Source organism: Pseudorasbora parva, chromosome 1 (genome assembly GCF_024679245.1).
Source record: "Pseudorasbora parva isolate DD20220531a chromosome 1, ASM2467924v1, whole genome shotgun sequence".
NCBI lineage: Eukaryota > Metazoa > Chordata > Actinopteri > Cypriniformes > Gobionidae > Pseudorasbora > Pseudorasbora parva.
The window spans coordinates 22,024,698-22,039,412 of record NC_090172.1 but is presented as its reverse complement, the minus strand read 5'-3'; the positions used below and the strand labels follow the sequence as shown (position 1 = coordinate 22,039,412).

At 38.0% G+C, this 14,715-nt stretch overlaps 2 protein-coding genes across 3 annotated transcripts in view; one reads left to right on the top strand and one right to left on the bottom strand.

Moving 5' to 3' along the window:
* Window positions 1-8,061, bottom strand: part of LOC137064013 (leucine-rich repeat and fibronectin type-III domain-containing protein 4) — a 29,109-nt gene extending 21,048 nt beyond the window's left edge. The window contains exons 1-3 of one of the 2 annotated variants that reach the window (XM_067435441.1): window positions 7,925-8,061; window positions 7,537-7,807; window positions 5,287-6,017 (exon numbers count right to left, since the gene is read on the bottom strand). The gene's annotated coding sequence lies outside the window, so the exon portion shown is untranslated. Of the gene's footprint in view, window positions 1-5,286; window positions 6,018-7,536 lie in introns of both variants that reach the window. The other variant, XM_067435379.1, reaches the window with a different exon arrangement.
* The window catches only part of pcxb (pyruvate carboxylase b), a 316,419-nt gene that overhangs the window by 216,916 nt on the left and 84,788 nt on the right, over window positions 1-14,715 (top strand).

Below are 14,715 nucleotides of genomic sequence, written 5' to 3'. Positions count from 1 at the left end.
AATAGTACACTTACAAGTTTACTATACCAATACTCATTGATATTAGTATACTTACTACATAAACTATACTTAAATACTTGAACATTACTTACGTATATTTTATAAAACAAACTTAATGTATACTTTTTTTTGTAAGGGGGGGGGGCATTGCTAGGGTGATAGAGCTATCATCCAGCTAAAGAAGGAAATAGGTTTAAACTTTTGTTGTTGTTGTTAGTAAATCAGTCAGATTTTAGACTTTTTGACTCTGCAGGATGAATTCATATTTCAGAAGTCTTATTTATCTGACCCAGCAGTGACCCTCTCAGCACTGCACACTCAGACTCCCTGCATCGATCCATCTAGGCATCTGATTATTCATCCAACCATGCCTTCATATGCCTGTCCATTTCTCTATTTATTCGGTCATCCATCATCATTCCATCCACCATCCAATTTGTCTGCCTCTAGAATCTGTCTGTCTGTGTCTGCCTTTCTGTATGAATCGTTTTGAGCAGGTCATTCTTATAATTCTCCTCATTTCCTGTACTTCTGTGTCTTAGTTCACTGTCTCAGAGCAGTGAATCAGCAGAATATAAACTCTGATCCTTAAGCGTTGGAATGCGCTCGATATCCTGTATAATATGATCCTTATATCTGTCGGTCCACATCTTGCATTTTATGTATTACCGGCAGGTTTGTTTATCTGCCATAGGGAGGATTTGCATATATTTTTACTGGTTAATGATATTTTGTAACCCCCTAAACCTTGCATTGTATAATGCCATAAAGATACAAGAAAGCAGTAACAAAAATGAACTTACTGGTTTGTACCAAAAATCTCTTGTTTACCGTTAAAACAGTGTTGCCTATTTATAATTTAATCTTCAAACAGTCTTGCTTCATAAGATTACTTTATGAGGTCAGTGAGTCATCAACTTTTAAAACACTATAATGAACAAAAATGTCTTCTACATTCATAAATAACAATATGCTAAAAAATAAAGAGCTATAAATCAACTGAAGTCTTTTTTGCCTAAATGAATTGTTGACCAGCTGACCACCTTCACAGGTTAGGATTTCCTGGTGAACTGCATGTCTATGCTGGTACACCATCTGGACATGCCTACCTACACCAGCATACACCGGCAGTGAATTTATTTTGGCAAAAGCTTTTTTTCAGCAGGGCTCATGAAATACCAGGATAGGTATCACAATTAAGATTTTAGCTAAACTGTTCTGTGCTCTCTGCACATCTCTCTTCTACATGATCTGTCCCCCTTCATCAGAACCTGCTGTTCCTGCACAGCTACAAGCTAACTGCTAATGAACTCATTCTGTTTATATAATGCTGCTGCAGGGGTATACAAAGAAAGAGAGAGGCAGAGAGAAAGTGTGCTGATAGACATGAAGGTAGGACACAACGGAAAGGAAAGGAAAGGAAAGGAAAGGAAAGGAAAGGAAAGGAAAGGAAAGGAAAGGAAAGGAAAGGAAAGGAAAGGAAAGGAAAGGAAAGGAAAGGAAAGGAAAGAGGAAATATGAGAAGAAAGGAAAGGAAAGGAAAGGAAAGGAAAGGAAAGGAAAGGAAAGGAAAGGAAAGGAAAGGAAAGGAAAGGAAAGGAAAGGAAATATGAGAAGATAGATTAGGAAAGGAAAGGAAAGGAAAGGAAAGGAAAGGAAAGGAAAGGAAAGGAAAGGGAAAGGAAAGGAAAGGAAAGGAAAGGAAAGGAAAGGAAAGGAAAGGAAAGGAAAGGAAAGGAAATGAAAGGAAAGGAAATATGAGAAGGTAGATTAGGAAAGGAAATAGGAAAGGAAAGGAAATATGAGAAGGTAGATTAGGAAAGGAAAGGAAATATGACGAAAGGAAAGGAAAGGAAATATGAGAAGATAGATTAGGAAAGGAAAGGAAAGGAAAGGAAAGGAAAGGAAAGGAAAGGAAAGGAAAGGAAAGGAAAGGAAAGGAAAGGAAAGGAAAGGAAACAAGCATTTGTATAAAATGGTCAAGGGAGGAAGGGAAGCCATTGTAAAATGTTCTCTCAAGGCAGGTTACAAACAATACAATTGTAAAATGTAGGGAAAATGTAAATTCTAGATGTAAACTAGAATATTATTCAATATTCTTTGAATTGAGTTAAGGAAAAGATAACTCAGAGGAGGAGACTAAACGTGAATAAACAGACGAAAGTATCGAAGAGGCAGTCTTTGATGTATTATGCTTTGGTGACAGAGAAAATGCATGGAATTTTGAAGCAACCTCTCACTTAATGAGAGAGAGAGAGAGAGAGAGAGAGAGAGAGAGAGAGAGAGAGAGAGAGAGAGAGAGAGAGAGAGAGAGAGAGAGAGAGAGAGAGAGAGAGAGAGAGAGTACACCAGCTTGAGAGAGGCAGATAGATAAAGCCTGTAGAGCAGAGAAAGTGTCCTTCATGTGTGTGCATGAATATGCATAGAAAAGCATGTACTCTGGGTGGAGAGCACTAGAGCTCTTCAGCCGTTTGTGTGTGAGTGTGTATGCATGTGTTGTCATTATTTTACTGTATAATCAATCTCTCTTGTGTTGTGTCGCAGCCGAATGCGTGCTTTAGTTTATGCGAGGGGAGAAAGAGGCAAAAGAGGTGGAAAAATAAATGGCCCACAAAGTACCTTAAGCTCCATAAATAACTGGATATACACATCTGACTTTCCTTGTTGGGAGAGAGGTGTTTGTGTCTGTGTGTTTGTGTTTGTGAGCAATCATAACCGTTTCTAGAGAGGAATGCTGTTCTCTGACCCATTCATGTGTATCCAGTCAGCCACTGCCAATTTAAAGCTGTTTAATTGACTACAAAAGGTCAAGATCTAGTCCTGTCTTCAAAACACCCCACAACCACCACACAAATTCTCAGACACCAAGAGAAGCATAGGAAAGAATAATAGCAAATGCGATTTCTTTAAAAGTGAAGTGCAGAACTGATGCATCAGCAAACAGGAATACAATAATAATGTTTACAGAATTCTGCTGACTGTCATTAGTCTAGCAAACAAATAGCCCCGCCTCAAAACTCCTGCCATTGGTTGAGCCATGGTTGCTATGGCTATGCAAAAGCTGTTTCTAAAGGGAGGCAACATAATTAACTCTTTCCCAGCCAAACACAGATTTTTTTGCCATTTGTGAGAATATATATATATATATATATATATAGATAGATAGATAGATAGATAGATAGATAGATAGATAGATAGATAGATAGATAGATAGATAGATAGATAGATAGATAGATAGATAGATAGATAGATAGATAGATAGATAGATAGATAGATAGATAGATAGATAGATAGATAGATAGATAGATAGATATAATATCCACTGCCATTTATTAACTGCTATTTCCAGGCCAAAAACGGAATGTTCCAGGTTTCTGTGTTTACACTTTCGGGTGCAAGGGGGCGCTATTGCACATCTTCTGAATGAGTACTTTATCTCCTGCATAAAAGCTAGAATAAAAAATTATAGTTTTTTTTTTTTTTAAGAAGAGGGTCAGCTCTTTAATTTGATATATTGGGCTATAACATTTTTGCGTAAATTGTCAAAAACACTGGTGGGGAAAGAGTTAAAGGACAATTCCGGTGAGAAATGAACCTAGGGGTAATTAACAGATGGTTACAGAGTAGATCGTTCTCTGGGATGGGTTTTCATGAAAATCAAATGTAAAGAGTTTTATCTTTAAAAACAGATTAGCTTATAACACGTCTATGGGGCACACAGTAGTGAAATTAAATCGCTAGTTAATACCACTAACAAGGCTCAAAATAACCTCACACTAACACAGTAGCATAATGAGGGTCCCTACATGAAAACCGAAGCATTGAGAACTTTGTAAGAGTACAAACAGTTTAATAAGAAGATACTTTATAAACATAGTGCATTACGCGTTCACAGACAGGCGCCATCTTGAAAAACAGTCTCGACTCATCGAGCCACGAACGCTGTGCTAAGTGATGAACTGTGACTTGAAATCTCATATGGTTCGTTGTTTCCGGAAGAAAACACTGAACACAACAGAGAAAATAAATAAATACAAATAAAAATGCCCATGTTATTACATTTCACAAACTTAATTCCTATCGACCAGCTCACTTAGAACAGCGCTCGTGAATCGATTCGTCGAGACTGTTTTCCAAGATGGCTCCTATCTGTATATGCGTAATGGACTGTCTTTATAAAGTATCTTCTTATTAAACTGTTTGTACTCTTACAAAGTTCTCAATGCTTCGGTTTTCATGTAGGGACCCTCATTATGCTACCGTGTTAGTGTGAGGCTATTTTGAGCCTTGTTAGTGGTATTAACTAGCGATTTAATTTTACCACCCTGTGTCTACCCTGTGCCCCATAGACTAGTGTTATAAGCTAATCTGTTTTTAAAGATAAAACTCTTTACATTCGATTTTCATGAAAACGCATCCCAGAGAACGATCTACTCGGTAACCATCTGTTAATTACCCCTAGGTTAATTTCTCACCGGAGTTGTCCTTTAAGATTCCTAATTTTGCCCAAATCAAAGAATCCATAGCAGTCACCTCAGGAAATCCTACATGGCAGACGAAGCAAAATTTTGAGTAGAAGTATTCTTATAATGCCTTTAATAACAAAAACAACATGCAGAGCACGATGAGTTCTGCTGATGTGTTCGGAATCAGTAGCAAAATATCGCCCCAAAAGTTGCAAACAAAAAGGTCCGTTTTCTATTGTCAACAGTGTAGCGATGTATAAAGCTCATCTCACACAGAAGTCACTTCTAAACAATGCAGTTTTCTGTTGTTCAATCTGGCAAATCCATGAGCTTAACTATGATTATGTGGATTCCTATTGAAATGAGACTGGACCAGCTCAGGACCAGTTTAAACCAGCTCATGACCAACTAAAGACCAGCATAAACCAGCCCAAACCAGTTACCATGCTTCAAAACATACCTAACCAGCATATTTTTTCAATAGGGATCACTGCAAAAAGACCCTATGGCAGCCATTTGTCTCATTTATTTCTATGAATTTTAGAACAAAGTTCGGAAAGTCAATGCTCAAATCAAACATAACTCGGAATGCCATTAAGTATCCTGGGTTCTGTAAGAGCAACCTCTACAGATAAAATATTCCACTTTGTGTGCTGAAGGATGTGGAGCAGAACTGTGTATACAAAAGCTTGATAAAGATTTTCTGCCCTGTATCTTTCATCTTTCATCTCAGGCCAGTCAATTACCTAGTACATTAGTCTTTAACCATTGTGTGTGTGTGCGTCCGTGTGTGTCTGTCTGTGAGAGTAAGAGTAGTTACCTTTTGTCTGTGTTGATCCCGGGTCAATTAGCTGCTCATTTCCAGGTGTTTATCTGCAAGTGTTTAAGTTTAAAGGTGTTTGCTAATCCAGACTGAGATGTTTATCCCTTATCAAGGTAGAGAAGTGTCCTCGAGTTTTTGTGCGTCTATCCCGTGTCCACGCGCACAATTCAAACATGAGGATTCAACTCGAGTCAGACTCTCAATTCGGCTCATATCTCCTCCAGTTTGGTTTGTGGAAAACACCGGGATATGCTCTTTCCTTGTTAAAATGTTCCTGCTGTGAAACATTTTGGCCTTGGGGCCTTCCAGCAGTTTCACATTTCCACTGAATGCGTTTTAAGACGCTCACCATATTCTTCCACTTTTGAGTTTTTCCAGCTGTTTTTCCCTCTATCTTCCAGGATCCTGCTGTTTTTATCTTCCTCTCATCTTATTTCCCCGCTCCTTTTCATACACCTGCCGTGTTCATGTGCTTATTTCCCCATTCAACACCTCCTCATCTTGCTCTCTCATTCTGTCAGTCTGTTTATGCTTAATTCCAGATGTGCACCTTGTTTGTGTTCGCATCCAAATTGCTCTGATTGTTGTTTTCATGTATTCGCCTCTTCAGTTGTTTGTTCCATTCGTCTTTCAGTGTCGGATTCCAGTGAGCTGCCAGTTCTTTATGTCTCACAGCAAAACAACGTCCCAAGCACCGAGTAAAACAGGATGGTGGGAGAGAGGAATGACTGAATGGGAAAGGGAGGATGAGTAAGGAGTGAGAGGGAGAAAGAGAGAAGAAAACCATTCATTGCAATGAATTTAAGTTGTTAATACACACATGCACATTGATACTTCAGAAAGACTGAAATCCAGAGGACAATTTAATGAGACTTAATCAAATTAATGTTGTCTTAGATGTTTCTTCTAAAATTCCTTGGATTAAATACAGATATTAATAAATGAGACGATTATTGGCATACAATAAGAGGATAGAGCATTCAAAGGAATGTAAAAATAATGAAAGCAGATCAATTTAGTTATATTTAAATTACATAATTAATACTTTTTGCTAAGAAATGTTTGAAATCATATTGAAATCTCCAACGTCTCTTGGTATCCTACGAAATTTTCAATGAGACATTCTTGAGATCTCTTCTGATGTTACTAGGGAGAAGCGGGAGACTTCAGCTTTTCTCTCATTTGCTGCCATGTAAGAGAAGCAACTGAGATGTAAACAATATCTCATTTGACATTTTTTTGTGAAAATGTTCATCAGTTCTTGCAAAAATGTGCATTCTGATGTCATCGAGGGCTGCCACTTAAAAGCAGTACTAAATGAATACCCCCCACCACCCCCCCCCCCCATCATATCCCCCATATAACCCAATCAGGACATCAGCCCTGATGTCAACTCTCCATTTTGCTCTGCTAAAAAAATCCCTCTAAACTGCATATCTCCTTTTGTTTAGTCATCTCTGTCTCTCACTTTTTTCCATGTTCCATGTCCTCACCTCATCCGATTGGGAAAAAAAACAACATTGATTCCTCTTGGAAATGTCACCAAAGTGGTTTCCTGTCCTTTTGTCTCTCACCTTCTCTCTCTGCCCCATCTCTATCACACACACCCACACACACACTTCTCTAGTTATTTTTGTTTCCTCTTCAGCTTGTCATTCATCTTGAGCGTGTCACAGACAGCACAGAGACAGCATTCAAATTAAACACCTCCTGTGTGTGCGCGCGCGTGCATGTGTGTGTGCGTGTGTGTGTGTGTGTGTGTGTGTGTGTGAATGTGTGTGCGCGTCATGAGAATCACAGATGCAGACAGAGTGTTTTTTAATCTTTGGGTGCGGTGACAGTGTGTGTGTATGTGTGTGTGAGAATGACAGTGCTGCTTTGTGTGGAAGTCTGTGACTACTAGTTAGCGTGTGTGTGTGTGTGTGTGTGTGTGTGTGTGTGTGTGTGTGTGTGTGTGTGTGTGTGTGTGTGTGTGTGTGTGTGTGTGTGTGTGTGTGTGTGTGTGTGTGTGTGTGTGTGTGTGTGTGTGTGTGTGTGAGAGAGAGAGAGAGAGAGTTAAGCAGCTGTCTTATGGTGTCAGGCATGTCACCATGCAGATTGACAAGCTTTCATCTTTTCCGTCTCATCCATTTCCCTCATTTTTATATTCATTATCAGAATTGTCTTTTTGTCTATTTACTTTTAATATCTATTTTACATCCAGCATTTAACTGACACACACACACACACAAACGCATCCACACAAACCTGCTTTTCGAGCATTTCCAGTCGAGTAGTCCTGGAGGAAAAGGCGATCCGACTCCCGGCTTCCTCAAAAGCGAAACAAGACCCTCTTTCTCTCTCTTTCGGACTCCAGTCCTCTTCCCTCCCTCTCTTGATTTCTCTCTCTCCGTCTAACACTCCCTCGTTCTCACCAGCTGTGTGTCGCTGAATCTCTTCAGAGGACAAACTCCTCTTTTTTCATCCCTCTTTCCTTCTCTCCTGCCACGGCTGATTGAAATTTAAGTCATTTTTAATCCTGCCGGTCAGGTATCCAGGGAAAGACAGAACAGAAAAATAAAAATTAGAGCAAAAAAAAAGGAAAAATGACAGATCTTTTGTAGTGCAGGATATTTTTAGCAGTTCCCCTCCATACCTCTGTCATTTGTTCCTGGTGCAGTTTTTATCTGGTTTCTACTCATTTTTTTCATTGTTATTTTTCTTCTTCTCTTTTTCAAGCAGTTGAGATGTTTGCGCGAGCCAACGAGCGAATAAGGAGTGAGTGTCGACTACATGCGCTGATACAGGGAGAGAGAATGAGGGAGGGGGCTCAGAGAGAGAGAGAGAGAGAGAGAGAGAGGGAGAGAGAGAGAGAGAGAGAGAGAGAGAGAGAGAGAGAGAGAGAGAGAGAGAGAGAGAGAGAGAGAGAGAGAGAGAGAGAGAGAGAGATGGACAGCCTCCAGCAGTATTGGCTGAGTGTGATGGTCGGGGTAGCAAGGGAGTGATAGAGGAAGAGATGATAGAGAGGCAGAAGGAAGAGTTAAGTATGGAGAAATGGATGGAAGAGAGTGATACGGAGAGGGATGCGATAAAGATTTGCCAAAAGCAGAGAGGATTGATATCAAATTCACAACTTCCCGCTGTTAATAAGACTGAAATTTTCAGTCCTAAACACTCTTACAGTGTTTAACGCTGTTCATACATGACAGAGATAACAATGTTTTCCTGCTAATATGCAGCTTAGTTTCTGTTTGAATGAATGTGTCTATTATTTATGTTTGTTTTGTCTTCAGTGTTAAGTTCCAAATGTCCCTGCAATGATGGTAAAACATTAAATCAGCTTAATACACATAATTAATACACATACTTTTCACATTTTTGTGAGGGTTTGATTTAGAGAATAGGAAATATCGTTAGCTCATTTTAAAAACAATCGATATCATTACAAAGTCTCCATCATGAAAAACAAACGTGGAAGAATATGAAGGTGTGCACTTGCGTGACCGTAATTTATCCAGCCGTACCATCATTGGACACCGCTCTCCATCCCTGCCCGCTGTATTTGTCTTGTCTTATTAGTTATTATAGGAATAGATGAGTTGTGAACAGCCTTCGAATTTACCTAGTTAAAGGCAAACACATAGAGCAATGAGGGAGAATATGGAATGGTCTTATATTAAGAGAGAGTTTTAGATTTTCATTGGCATCATTTTTTATTTTAAAAACACATTTCACAATATCTTTTGGCTGCGGTTTATATCCATAATGATGATGGTCACATTCTAGCAAACACAAACCAATACCCCCCCACACACTCAAGCACATTTACACAAAGAGGCCGCACTTAAAACAGAATCACACGTCAACACTCCAGACTAAGAATAAATATACAGCAACCAGGCATCCATAGAAAAGCAGTGTATTTAGACATGCACATATGTGTGTTTATTGTGTATGAGGTTTATTAGAACTGAAGACTATTCAGATGTGATATATCTCAGTTGTTCAGTTGATTAGAGGTTGCAGTGGTGTGTAACTCTACTGGAAAACCAGCACTCCTTCCTCACCTTTCCTCATTGTTATTCTGGATTTATACGGGGCAGGTGGATTAATCTGCCGAATAATCTGACAATATTTAATGACATGGGATTAACTGCATTAGCCAACAAACTGCCTAATGAACAGAAGAGTCACTCTCCCTTGTGTTACAGTCAGTTTTTTAGTATTTTTAAGTGAATTGTTATATGTTCAGCATTATTTTTCAATATATTTGTGTCTGAAGTGATATAATTAAAGCTGCAGTGCAGATTCTTTGGGGGTTAAAATAAAAAATAAAAACTATTACTGAGGAAGTAAAAGTTCGAAACTTGCCTGTCTACTTGCTTTACCCTGTTTCACAACGGTAATCTTATAATAATGATTTATAATTTGAGCTCTTGAGTTGAATTTGGGGAGGAATGTAATTTTTGCATTTTTGTCATTTTTTTGATTGGTAACACTGTATTAATAAATAAAGATAATTACTGTGTGTGTGCAGTGAAAAATGTGTTCTGACAGTTTCTAGTCATGACTAAACAGTGGAAGAAAGTTACGCACATTATTCATGGATATTCGGAAACTGATATTGCAAATATGTTTAGGCATGCACGTGTGCATCAATATTTAAAGGGGTGATGAATTGAGAAATCAACTTTCTCCTGAGCCTTTGATATATAAACGGTCATGGTAATATAAGAATTCTATTTTAGTTTCAGATCTGAAAACTTCCTTGTTACTCAAAGAAAAGCTTTTATTGACCCAGCAAACGGCTGATCTCATGTGCCAACGATCGAATTTGTCAATCTGTGATGTCACCGTATGGTGTAACAGAAAAGCAATGCCTGATTCTGTAGCTACGCCCACCGACATGACATAGGTCTACATAGAGCTAAACCGGATCGAACTTCCAAGCAATAAACAGTATTATGAATGCATGGATGAACTATTTTTAATGAATATCCAACTCACTGGGGTAAGACATTGTGCGTTTGTTCCTTCCTTTCACCATGGATTCGTTTGTAAACATGAGACTGGATTTGCAGACAGGATGAGATTACGTGAATGAATGAAGCAACACACTAATGTGAGTTTTAAAAAAAAAATTATATGTGAAATTCAATTGTTAAATATTGCATTGTTAAAGGTGAGAATGATTTCAAACAATATGTTAAATTGTTCTCTAATATCTAAATAGACGGTATGTGCTTATTTAAGGTCAAAATGGTCCAGATACAGTTTTACAGGTCCATTTACAACCCTAGAAATTGTCCCTAGGATGTAATGCTCTGTTTGTGCCTTATTTGGAAGGGTCATGAATATTAATGCAGAATTCTGCTCTGGTTGGCTGTTTCACTCCACTGCTGCTCAATGACAGCTAACACATTTATACCATCCGTCATGACAATGATTTTTCAACTTCTTAACTTTGAATCATGAACTGAACTAGGTAGTGCGTAAATGTAGTTTGTACAGTAACGTTACAGTTTGACAGTAGAGTACTGATTTAAAAGTCGATTTATTTAGCCAAACAAAGTAATGTAGAAGCCACTCAAAATAGTCAGTGTCATGTTTACTACTCACCCGCTGCAAAATAATCATACTTCAGTTCTCAAAAATGTATATTTATTTAACAAACTGACTAGAAGCCTTGTCAAACGACTAACATTTCAACTTAGATGGTGGAGAAGATGATGTTAGCTATACAATGATCTACTGAGCGATCTGTAAGCAACTAAACACTAGTAGTAAACGTAGTTAGTTTCTCAGTTATGTGTTAATGATGAAATATAGGCTAATTTAGATTTCAATCCGTCAAAAGAGATCGACATACGTATCTTTTGTTGTATATTATAACAACATTGGCAGGAAATAATATTAACCCTTGTCACTTATCACTACTTACTGCTTGCAGGAATATGGTTGAAATCGGCCCTTTCTTCAGTTTTAGAAGCTGAACAAATCCTGCTATATTGTCCCAAGTTAGAAAAACTCTCCATGGTGATTCTTCAGTGTGGCACGTCCATCAAAACCCAGCGTTGCAGGAGAGAGCCTCAAAACCAGTGTAGAAAATAGACTATTACTTATTCGTTATGATGTTTTTGAATGTACAAAAACATGTGAATGTTTTTGAAAAAGGCAGTTCATGACACCTTTAAACTCTATTTTGTGTGGGTATATGAAAAGGTTAAATGATACACCAAATTACAATAAAATCTGTATTTTTGAATGTTGAGAATTGGATGACTTTAAAAAGTTAAGATAGTTAAAAATGTGTACACATTGTACAGATGGTGTATTGGCCAGCATTTATTAAATAATAATAATGAAAACCTAATGTGAATGACTGATATTGTAGTCATATATTGTGCATCCCTAATTATTTCTTTGTTATCTGCTGCAAAGACATTTATACATTTGTAAAAGTGGCTTAAGTGTCCTAATGCTGTTGGAGCCGCTGTATCGGTTTTGCATTAAGCCATTGAAAAACCCATATTAGTCAACCACTATTTATTTTCACACTGTGCAGAAGGGCCTCCACCCCCACCCTGTCTGTCTGTGTGAGAGAGCAATGTGTGTGTTTTCTGTTCCTCTATATTTAGTTCCTCCCCCATCCTCACTCACGTTTAGTCATAGCACATTCACACCATTGCCATAACACATGCGAAATTAAAAACAAAGACAATTAATCTCAGAGGCCGTTTCACGCTCACCATTAAACTCTTCCTTGTTTTGTCTCCTGCTCACAAACTTGGTTCAGCACCACGGACAGCGCATTGCACTGAACGTTTCTGTCGTATCCATCTTTAAAGGAATTTTGCTGTTGTCTATTTACCATCTCTGATATTACACTTTTGCAGTTTAGTAGAAAAAGAGAACGAGACAGATGGATAGATGGAACGATGGATTACTTGACAGGCCTCTATTCATGCACTAATGGCTTCACACATTTACGAAAAATTTGTGTGTATAATTTGTTTGTGCACTTTTTTTTAAGAACTGTGTTTGTTCTTGAACAGATGTCAATTACGCTGACAGGACTATACTTTGTCACGCCCCACTAGACAGACAAATAAAGGCCTTTCGTTAAACAGTTTTTGCATAGAATTGTGTGCATTTGTTGTAATTTGTTTATTTGTTTGTTTGCATGCATGTGTTGCTCTTTGTACAATTAAAGAGATTGTGGACATTGCAGAGACCTGTTTAAACAGGCACACTTTGCCATAGGGCTGTTTTGAAGTTTGATAGTGCTTAACAAATAGTCAGTTTATCTAACATTGAGAGAGAGAGAGAGAGAGAGAGAGAGAGAGAGAGAGAGAGAGAGAGAGAGAGAGAGAGAGAGAGAGAGAGAGAGAGAGAGAGAGAGAGAGAGCTTGTGTTGTGCCAGATGTGGTCAGATCTTTATTTGATGTCTCATATCATTTTCTAAACTCAGAACAGATGGACAGCTGGAAATTATGGACTTCAGCAAGTTTTGAGATATCTGTAGCATGTCCTATTTCTCTGTAGTCACTTTGTGTCTTGTAACATGTGCTCATTTTTCCTTTTAAATCATTAGAATTAGTCTTTTCTCACTTAAATGTGCACTGTGTAACTCTTCTGTCCACTAAAGTTTGCTATACAAAACAAAGACATAGTTTGATGATGGCAAGTTTGAGTGCAGAATCTTGGGACATGTGGTCTTCTGGAAAATGATCGGGAAAGGAGTCGAGTAGAAATCATGTTGATGGATGTGATTATTAACGTTACTGTAGTATGAAGCAGAGCAGGCCGCTGGAGCGATTGTTAATAAGATGAACACAACACATGCCTCACAAGCAGCGGGACTTTTATTATGTCACAATCGCCGGTGCCATTTCCACCTTTCTGGTAATGAATATGGTTCATTGGTTAAATAGCACTTGTCTCACAATTTACAAATAGTTGGAAACATTTGGGATATTTTAAGTACGTAACTGAACAAAATATATATAACACTGGCCTAGTGGTTTTTGGATATTTTACTGAAAAAAATGTACATAGTGCACCCTTAAGGGCTATTTCACCAAAAAATATTTGTTACATCATGAAATGAATCCATATGAATATAATGGTTTAATCAAGATTGCTGACATGATTGCTTTATAGGATGAGCAGGTTTAATTTAGGCTTTTATTCACATATAAATATTGTTCAACGAACATTAAATGTAGAAAATTAAAGCGCTAAAATTTTCTCGCGTATCATGCAACTTTTTTGAGCTGTAATGTTTACCATATTTGTTGAGAAATATGTGTGTTGACCTAATGATTTTGGACTTTGAAAGTAATCAAATATGAAATTATTTGTTGTGTAGACTTTAATGGATGACAATAAGACTTTATATATTACTTTAATCTGAAGACGAACAGAAGTTTTATGAGTTTTGAATGACATGAGGATGAGTAAATTATGGAAGAATATTTAGAACAACTATCCTTTTAGATTAAATAAATGGTCAACGGTTATGGAATAATAAGTCAAGTTTAATTAAAATGAATTTAAACAGTTACATATCTTATGGAAAGATAAACTGTTATTTCTTTGAAACAAAGGTGAAGAACCTTATTATGCATCAAACAAATAAACGAAATATTATTTGTTATTAACAAGCATCAGTTATATCACCTCTAATGTAAATTAGAAAATCATATACTAATAATATACAACGATGCCAAGGTCTCTGGAAAGAGGTTTGGTTAAGTGATATTTATGTTCCACGTGGTTGAGTAAGCAGTCCGATGGCGATGACTTCTTCCACAAGTTGGGCTGGCAATACAGTAAAGGAGCGGGACTTAATTTCAACAACCTTGAACACAATGATCTGTGGGATGCTGATCTCCTGGAGCACCAAATGGTCCTAAAATCTGGAACACACAGATGAGCCCCTGAAGTAGGTGCAGAAGGTCCTTGATCTGGAACACACAGATGAAGAAACCTTGAAGTAAAGTTTTTAATCTCCTGAGCTTAACCTTGATGCAAATGTCTCTTTGTGTCTTCTGCCTCTCTGGGACAGACACTCAGGACTTGGTCAATCCGCTTTGTTCTCTCTGGCATGGAGACTCAGGATATGCTGTAGTCTCACTGGAATAAACTCTGAACGTAGTCTCTTTCCTTATAGGTTGGAGGCTCGGAACATGGTCATATCTTTTGCTCCCTCACAAGATGTAGACTCAGATCCTTGGATCTTTTGTTGTCTCTCTGGATGAACCAGAGGCTCAGAACTTGGTTGATCTGTCACAGTCTCATCCTTGGGGTGACAGACTCAGAACAAGTCTCAGTGTCTGTTGAAAGGATACCTTTATCCTTTTCCGAATAGGAGAAGATTACAGTTTGGCGCTTCTCAATTCCAGTACTGTGATTGGTTGCTAACATCAGAGGCACACCGTGAGG